General features: G+C 44.6%; 1 long non-coding RNA gene across 1 annotated transcript; it reads left to right on the top strand.

Annotated features, from left to right (window-relative positions):
- The first annotated feature begins 308 nt into the window (after positions 1-308).
- Positions 309-5437, top strand: LOC139037032 (uncharacterized). Its single transcript, XR_011489814.1, has 3 exons — positions 309-638; positions 4656-4891; positions 5005-5437. It is a non-coding gene; the product is annotated as an uncharacterized lncRNA (long non-coding RNA).
- The last annotated feature ends 4065 nt before the right edge of the window (positions 5438-9502 follow it).

The raw sequence follows: 9502 nt of genomic DNA, 5'->3' as shown, positions 1-9502 counted from the left end.
GTCCTTGTAGATTATAGATAGTTGATCCCTCTCCCACTCATCTGTTTACTTTTTAAAATGTTTTTATTTGGCAAAATGAGAAAAAATTGTTCCTCTCTGGAAGAATTAGCATTCTATCTAGGCCCCTGAAATCCAAAATCTGGATACTGGGGGTCTATGAAGATTTTGCATCATAACTTTCCAAAATGCCTTGTATTACCTTGGCAAGGAGCCGAGATTGCTGGCATTTAAGTAGGAGTTGGAAAATTGTCTCAGGGTGTGTTCAAAGATCTCTTTCTCACTGGGAGGGAGGCTGAACCTTTTGAGTTCCTCCTTTCAATATTAGAATCCATAGCTCCCCCCAGTTGAAAATTGATTTCATTCATTTTTTAGGCAAAAATAAAAGCATTGAGGGCACTTTGTGGTCTGGGTTGGTGGGTGAAGGACTGAAATGAGACAAGAATAGAAGTCTGCCCTCACTACTCCCCAACCCCCAACAGAAAAGGAACTCGAAACTGCACCCGCAACAGGGGGAGGAGGAAGCTTTGGACATCCAGCTAGCATGTGACCAGCTAGCATGGCTTTGAAACCATGCCCCACAGCGATAACAGAAACTGGTGACTATCTGAAATTCTTGAGCTTATCTTACAGAACAGCAGGTAAGGGAAAAGCTTCTTAAAACTTCCTTCTGCTTATAGCCTGCCCTACTTGAGCAAGCGCAAGCTCGCCTTTAATCACTTCATTGCCGATTGCGTGTCCTCATAGATTCACATAGCCTAGGAATCTGGAATCAGCTCTTGCCCAGTTTGAACCAGCTGAGACTATTTGGGACCATTGACTCTAAAACTGGACCTGGATAGAACACCGATTACCTGACCTTTTCCCTGCCTCCACTCCTCTTTCTGAATGCCTAAGACCACTCTGCTTCTTTAACCCGTAAATATTTCAAGTCCCTTGACTTTGACAAGGCAGAGCTCAGAGTTCTTCTCCCATCTCCTCATTTGGCTACTTCATGAATAAACCGTTTCTCTGTTGCAAGCCTGATCATCTCAGCATTTACCTTGCTGAGCATCATACAAAGGAACCTGGTTTGGTAACTGGTTTCTCCTTTGAGAGGCAAGAACTCTGCCTGAGAGCAGGTGCGTTGCAAGGTGCTTGGGGAGAGTTTAGGAAGCCCTGGTCAATTACCTCTGGAGAAAGTTGGCTCTCTGTTTAGTTTCTGTTATTGTTGTTGTTTAGTTGCTAAGTCATGTCTGACTCTTTTGATCCCATGGACTGTAGCCCGCCAGGCTCCTCTGTCCATAGGATTTCCCAGGCAAGAATACCCGAGTGGGTTGCCATTTCCTTCTCTAGGGGATCTTCCTGACCCAGGAATCAAACCCTTGTCTTTTGCATTTCAGGTGGATTCTTTACCACTGAGCCACCAGGGAAGCCCTTAATTTCTGTTAATTAGACTTTAAAATTACTTTGGAGGATGAAGCACTTATCAAGAAATTCAAATGCTTGTTCCTACTATTTAACTGGACAGCTTAATAGTGAAAAGATATATGATGGTTTAATCAGTGAGGCATGCCTTGGAACTCCCAGGATGGATCAGTGTGGTGGTCTAATGAGAAAGTGATGGAGACAACTCTCCAGAGGTAAAATGAAAAAAAGATGCCACATATGAGAATTCCCTTACAGCCTGTCCTTTCAAAGTGTATTGATTTTCTAGGGACTTCCGGGGTGGTTCAGGGGTTAAGAATCCGTCTTTCAAGGCAGGGGATGAGGGATTGATCCCTGGTCAGGGAACTAAGATCCCACATGCCTTGGGGCAACTAAGCCCTCACACTACTGAGCCTTCATGCCATGACTAGAGAAGCCCACGTGCTTCAACAAAGACCCAGCACAGTCAAAAAAAAAAAGAAAATAGGTATATTGATTTTCTAAAATCCTACTTTATTCATGTGGGTTTAAGGTAGCTAACAGAAATATAAGATTTAAAAAGCAAAAAGTTAAGGCTATAAGGATAATGAGTAGAAGGAATAAGATGATTAAGAGGAAGGTGAGGCCCATTATTCAGAAATGCTGGGTGACTGTCTCTCTGAGTTCGGTACTATTGAGGGCACTGAGGAAATAAGACAAATCCCTACTCCAATGGAGTTTATGATGTGTTCATGTAATGTACAACAACTATTGAAATGCAAAGCTGAATCCAGCCCAGGGAAACCTTTCCCTTTCCAATATCATTCCATTAGTTGAGTCCCAGGGACATCCTTTAATTCATATAATTCTCTTAGACACTACTGACTTCTGCCATTAATTGTGAACTGTCATTTTTTTTCCTTTTTGTACTGATTTGATACAATGTGGAAACATTTTAAATACTATTACTGCATACTGTAGCTTCGTTATCTTTCCTAAAAACAAAATAAATAACAGTATCTACTTTGATAACATAGAGGCTCTATTTATAGCCTTGTATACAAACACATCTTTGTCACATGCAATTTGTTATTGATAAAGTAATTTCAAATTATTTGTAGCACTGTTTCCTGAAACTTTGAAAGTCATCACCTGAAGAAGTTAAAGTCTTATTTGAACATATCTTTCAGTTAAGAATGACCAATTCAAAGATGCTTTGTAAAAAATAACATCTAGAGCTTCCCTGGTTGTCCAGTGGTTAAGAATCTGTCTTGCAATGCAAGGGATACCAGTTCAGTCCCTGGCCTGGGAAAATCCCGCATGCCGCAGGCGACTGAGGTGATGAGCTTTAGTGACAGCCTGTTTGCCTGGAGCCTGTGATCTGAAATGAGAGGCCACCGCACTGAGAAGCCTGCACGCTGCAACTAGAGACTAGCCCCCGCTCTCTGCAACTAGAGAAAGCCCGTGTATAGCAACGAAGACCCAACACAGTCAGTAAAATAAAGAAAGAAATATTAAAAAATAAAAATAACATATAAAATATATTTAAACTGTTAAACATATAGATTTTTAAATAAAATTTATTTTAAAGTTTTTATTGGAGAATAGTTGACTTACAGTGTTGTTTAGTTTCAGTTATATGGCATAGTGGTTGTTATATATACAGGTCTTCCTGGTGGCTCAGATGGTAAAGAATCTGCCTGCAATGCAGGAGACCTGGGTTCAAGCCCTAGGTCAGGAGGATGCCCTGGAGAAGGGAATACCAGTATTCATGCCTTGAGAATTCCATGGACAGAGGAGCCTGGCAGGCGGCAGTCCATGGGGTCACAGAGTCAGGCATGACTGAGCGACTTTCATTTTCTACTTTCTTTTCCATATATATACACACACACGTATACACACACACACACACATATATGATTCTTTCCCCACAAAAGTTATTACAAAGTATTGAGTAGGGTTTCCCATGCTTTATAGTAGGTCCTTGATGGCTATCTATTTTATATATAGTAGTGAAAATCACTTAGTTGTGTCCAACTCTTTTGTGACCCCCATGGACTGCAGCCTGCCAGGCTCCTCTATTCATGGGATTTCCCAAGCAAGAATATTGGAGTGGGTAGCCGTTCCCTTCTCCAGGGATCTTCCCAAACCAGGGATTAAACCCAGGTCTCTCACACTGCAGGCAGATTCTTTACTGTCTGAGCCACCAGAGAAACCCACATATGGAAGTGAAAGTCTTAGTTGCTCAGTTGTGTCCAGCTCTTTGCGACCCCATGAACTGTAGTCCACTGGCTCCTCTGTTCATGGGATTCTCCAGGCAAGAATACTGGAGTGGGTCACCATTCCCTTCTCCAGGTGATCTTCCTGACCCAGAGATTGAACCCTGGTCTCCTGCATTGCAGGCAGATTCTTTACCATCCGAACCACCAGGGAAGCCCATATATAGTAGTATGTATACGTTAATCCCAAGCTCCCAATTTATCTATCCTCCCCCAACTATAAGGGCTATTTTTAAAAATGATCTTTGAAATTAAAACATAGAATCTAAAAATGCTGATGAAACACATGGATCCTAAACATAAAATAGATGTGGAAAAGAGAATGGCAACCCACTCTGGTATTCTTGCCTGGGAAATCCCATGGACGGAGGAGCCTGACAAATTACAGCCTATGGCGTCACAAAAGAGTTGGAGATGACTGAGCAACTAAATGACAATAATGATGCTCTGAAGAGCTGGTGACAAGTGAGGACAGGGAAAGGAGTGACTGTTTTGAAGTCCTCTTGAGGCAGACCTTGGTAGATAGTTGCTTTCCATTTGTTTTATTTAATCTTCACAACAATCCCATGAGCTAGGAACCATCAACTCCCATCTTACAGGAATTGAGACCCAGTGATAGTGAGTTGAGGAGAAGCTAGTAAGTGAAGGAGCTGAGATTTACAAACTTTTATGTCTACTTCATCTTGTTACAAAAATTGATTTGGGACTACAAGCTGAGATTTGAAACCAGGCCTTTCCTTTTTTGGTTACGGGTTCCCATAGTTTGACATCCCATTACAGAAGATTTGGACTTGGTTCAGGCATAACAGAAACATTATCTTGATCTTCTGAAATTGGTGCTCTGGGGCTGTTATTTAATAAGCACTTCTCAGGAGCTCTCACATTTATTAACTATGAGTAATAAGAGTGCTGTTTTATTGTAGGTGGAAATAAGCTTTCTTGCAGTTTTACGCTGAGAGAATAAATGCCATCATCTTTATATACTTATTTTAGAGCAATAGTTCCCAACTGGGAGTGATTTTGCCACCCGGAGGATATTTGGCAATGTCTGGAGGCATTTTTGTTGCTACAAGTAGTGAAGAGAGTGCTCCTGGTGAGTAGTAGAAGCCAGGCTGCTGCAAAATGTTCTACGATGCACAGCACGGCCCCCACGACAAACAGTTGTCCAGCCCCGAATGTCAACAGTGCTGAGGTTGTGAAACCCTGCTCTAGAGGAAAGGAATTTCCAGGTATGTGAAATATTCGTGGCTTTTAATAACAACCAATAAATACCAGTTATTAAACATTCATGGGGGGCTTCCCTGGTGGTCCAGTGGTTAAGAATCCACCGCCTGCCACACAGGGGCACAGGTTCCATCCTTGGTCTGAGAAGATCCCACTGACACGGGGCAGCTTAGCCCGTGCACCACAGCTTACTGAAGCCTGCAGGCCTACAGCATGAGAGCTGCACCTACTGAAGCCCATGCATCCTGGAGCCTGTGCTCTACAACAAGAGAAGCCACCGCAATGAGAAGAGCGTGCATCACAACAAAGAGGAGCCCCTGCTCGCCACAACCGGAGCAAGTCTGTGTGCAGCAACGACGGCCCAGAGGAACCACTGACAAATAAATAAACAAGCAAGCAAAAACAACAAAAATCTGTGGTGTCTGCACGCTTCAACTGATCAGTCAGTATTTGTGTTCCTGGTATCACTTCCAAAGGTCCAAAAACTGATTTTCATATATGGGAAACTGTAATGGGAAACCAGGAAGTTCTGAAAATTTGAGCAGCTACCAAAGGGGAAAAATCATAATCAGTCCATACAATGAAAAAGAGCTATACACAGGGGCAAGTAAGACGGTCCCTTTAATGTGGGTGGTTAAGATCAGGATTTCTGAAGTGGGGAAGAGAGATCTTTTTTTGTCTTCCTGATTTGGCATTTGCCATCCAGGTGACCTCAGAATAATATATTGAATTGCTCTAATAATTTGTCCTCCATAAAATGGGGATAATGGTAGCATCCAGGTCATAAGGTGGCTGGGAGCTTTTTAATGAGATAATATGTGTGGCACACAATGCCTGGCACAGAGAGGCATTCAGTAAAGTCTTGCTTCCCTATTTGTTATTACTCTTGGAGAGAGTCCACTGTGGTGGGGCCTGGGAGCTGCCCACACTTTCTCCAGAGGGGAGCTCCTCTTTGAGGGACTACAGTTGAGTCAGAGCCGGGGGTGCTACACTCGGGCTCCAGGACACAGCCTGTCCAGCTAGTCATGAGCTGTTCATCACCGCAGCTGAGCTGGGGTGGAACTGAACTGGGCTTGATTGACTGCGGGGTGGAGGGCAGGGGGCGGAGGGCGGAGGAAGCAGGAAAGAGGATGGAGAGCAAGTTCCTTTTTCCTGTGAAACTTCCTAAACTGAGCACCTTCATCTCGGTCTGCAGAGCAGAAGCATCATGCGGAGTGAAGTGTGAAGGTCTCCATCTGTGCATGATACATATGGGTTAGAGCTGGGGCTGCCCCAGACTCCTTCCCCAGACAGGATGCGAGCTCTCTAGAACCCTCCAGGGCAGGTGATAGGCTGGCTTGGCCCCCAGGTATTCGGGTGAGGACAGAGGGCGGGGGTGTTCTTACCCTGGCTACCTGCCAGGTTCTCGCCAATGAGGTCATTTGGGCTCTTCGCCTTTGTCTGACGTGGGTTCTACCGGGGAAGGGCACTCTGTCTTCATCCATTGTTATCCACACCCTTTGCTGCCTTTTCCTGTGTTTTGTAAACAGATATTTTTAGTTTTCTTTCTCTGGTATTATTCCAGCCCCATGCCCTCCTGACTTCCTGGTCCAGGGCAGTCATCGTGCAGTGTCCAGGAGGGCCGTGTTCTGACTGTGCAGGTGTGGGGCCTTTAGCTGTATCTAACAGCCCCCCATGTTGACTGCTGTCTTGGAATATTGCCTTCGTTCTGTGCGGTCATGGGCTTGAGCTCTCCTCAGCCTCTATCAGCCTCTGACACTTGGCTCCTTTGTTGGTGGCTTTCTGCTTTGGGGCATGGGTGCTGGCTGCTGGAAAGTGGTGGGGAGAGATGGGGAGCTCCCTTAGAGAGGGCGAGGGACACAGCAGCTCCTATTTGCACAGGTCCACTTTTATTTATCTTCTCATAATTTTTGCATATTCCATGTTTTTCTTAAAAAGTGTATTTATTTATTTGTGGCAGGTCTTAGTTGAGGCAGGCCGGATTGTTAGTAGTGGCATGTGAGCATCTTAGTTGCAGCCTGTGGGATCTAGTTCCCTGACCAAGGTTTGAACCTGGGCCACCAGCATTGGGAGCATGGAGACTTAAGCCACTGGACCACCAGGGAAGTCCCTGGATATTCTGTCTTGTTCTACACTAGGAACTTCCTGGAGGAAGTTCTTGTGTCCAAGCAAGGGGCAAGTGCAGGACCCAGAAGATGGCCGTGAAGCACAGACTTGAGTGTTGGTGGGGACACTGGCTGCCTCAGGCTCAGCATCTGGATTTATCTACCTGGCAGCTCAGACAGTTTATCACATCGGGGTTCTCCTTAGAACCAGCAACCCCAGGGTCTTAGGACTATATGCTTCTGCCCACAGAATTGTGCTCACCTTCCCTAGTTTCCTCCCATACACCATCACTCCTAGGCTGGTACCCTGACCCACCATTCTCATCTCCATCTCCACACTTAGCTTACGGTTTTCAGGTTGTGCTTGAAGGAGCACAGGCCTTAGAGCTGGTTTCAAGTTGCTGCTCTCCCACCTACTAATAGTATGTGACTTGCTATTCACGTCCGAGTATTTTTGTTTGTACCAGGCTCACTGCTCTGCTGTGACAATCAATTCAATAATTGTTATTTGAATGCCCAGTGTGTGTCAGACACTGTGCGCAGTATGGAGGGGCACAAAGACCAGTACCCAGAACTCGATTCCTGATCTGTTTTTAAAGATGCATATGTTAAAAAAAATCTGTTTATTTATTTGGCTGCACCAGGTCTCAGTTGCAGCATACGGGATCTTTAGTTGTGGCATGTGGGATCCTGATCCCTGACCAGGGAACAAACCCAGGCCCCCTGCTTTGGGAGCATGGAATCTCAGCCACTGGACCATCAGGCAAGTCCTTCAATCCCTCGTTTTGAATTTGGTTTAGCATTGGGAGGTAAGGGCCAAAAACAGATAACTTCAAAATAATGGGTAAATGCTCATAGAGGTAAGCACAGGATGATTTAGGAGTACAAATGAAAGGCAAAAAATCTTTTTGGAGTAAACAGTGGATGAGTTTTTAAGAAAGGTGGGATATGACCCAGGCAAGTGGGTGAAATTGAGGTACATGCTCCTGGAAGACAGAAGTGTGGAAGATGAGATGACATGATGAGAGCAGGGGGTTACTAAAAGTTAATGTTCAAGGCAAAGATTGATGGTGCTGATGCTGGAGAGTGAATAGTGGCTAAGTAATGGGAGGCCTTGTAGGTCACACCAAGAATTTAGAACTCCATCCTATAGGCAAGGCATCTTAAAGCAGGAGAGTGACATGGCCAGATTTGGGTTTGGACCAGTCACTTTAGCGATTATGTTGGGAACGGATATGAGAGTGAAAAATCTGGAATTAGGAATCCAGGTAGGAGGCTATTGTAATAGTCCAGGTGAGTGATGATAAATTACCACACAATTCATCATCAGCAGGTGCAGGGTGTAGAGGACAGGGGTCAGATGTTAAAAATCAGGACAATAAAAAGAGCAGATCCTAGAGGCAGATGGCTGAGGGGAGGGTGAGGTTAAGGATGACTCCAGGTGTCTGGCTTACCTGGGATGTGTGGAGGATGTGCCATTGACCACTGAGGGTCACAGGGGGAGCCGGTTTGGGGTAAGAGTGGAGAAGATGAGCTCAGCTTTACACAGGTCTAGTTTGAGGTGCCTGTGAAATGTCCCAAAGGAGATGCTTAGCACAGAGTGTATACACAAATCTGATTTCGGAAAGGAAATCCAGGCTGGGGTATAGATTTGTGAGTTGCCTGAACATAGATGTTAGTGAAAACTTCCACAGTGGATGCTATTGTCCAAGAGGACTGTGTGGAATGGGAAAAGTACTAGTTCAAGGGCTGACTGACAGGGAACTCCAGTGATTAAGTGGTGGGTGGAGAAAGGGTCCAAAGTGGAAGCTCATACCTACGTGGAGAGGATGGTGTTACAATCATGAGGGAGTAGATGGTTTCAAGGAAGAGAGAGTGAGTAATAGAGTCACGTGCACCAATAATAAAAGTGTAGAAAACTCGCCACTGAATTTGGCAATAGGAAGGTGTTGATGATTTTCGACCGAGGAATGAACTAGGGGATCAGAGACTGCAGTGAATTGAACTGGGGAGGGGAGGAAGTGGGAAGAGTAGTACAGGTTTCAATAAAGAAGGAATAAGGAAGACAAAGTGGGGCTGAGAGACCCAAGTGAAGGAAGGTTTTTGTTTGCTTTTATTTTATTTTTTATTATGTCTACAATCCCCATTTTACATATTAACTTTTTATTTTGTATTGGAGTATAGCTGATTAAAAATGTTGTGGTAGTTTCAGGTGGACAGCAAAGGGACCCAACCATACATATACATGTATCCTTTCTCCCCCAAACTCCCTTCCCTTTCAGGCTGCCCCATAACACTGAACAGAGTTCCCTGTGCTGGCCAGTAGGTCCTTGTTGGTGATCCATTTTAGATATAGCAATGTGTAATGTCCATTCCCAGCTCCCTAACTATCCCTTCCTCTCATCCTCCCCTCATCCCCAACAACCATATGTTCATTCTCTTTTAAAATGTTGCAAAATTTAAGCATATTTATAGTATCAGAGGCAGGAGAATATTAGAGAAGGGGAGGCT

Source organism: Odocoileus virginianus, chromosome 10, assembly GCF_023699985.2.
Source record: "Odocoileus virginianus isolate 20LAN1187 ecotype Illinois chromosome 10, Ovbor_1.2, whole genome shotgun sequence".
Taxonomy (NCBI): Eukaryota; Metazoa; Chordata; class Mammalia; order Artiodactyla; family Cervidae; genus Odocoileus; species Odocoileus virginianus.
The sequence above is the reverse complement of the archived record's forward strand: the minus strand, read 5'-3'. Positions and strand labels throughout refer to the sequence as shown.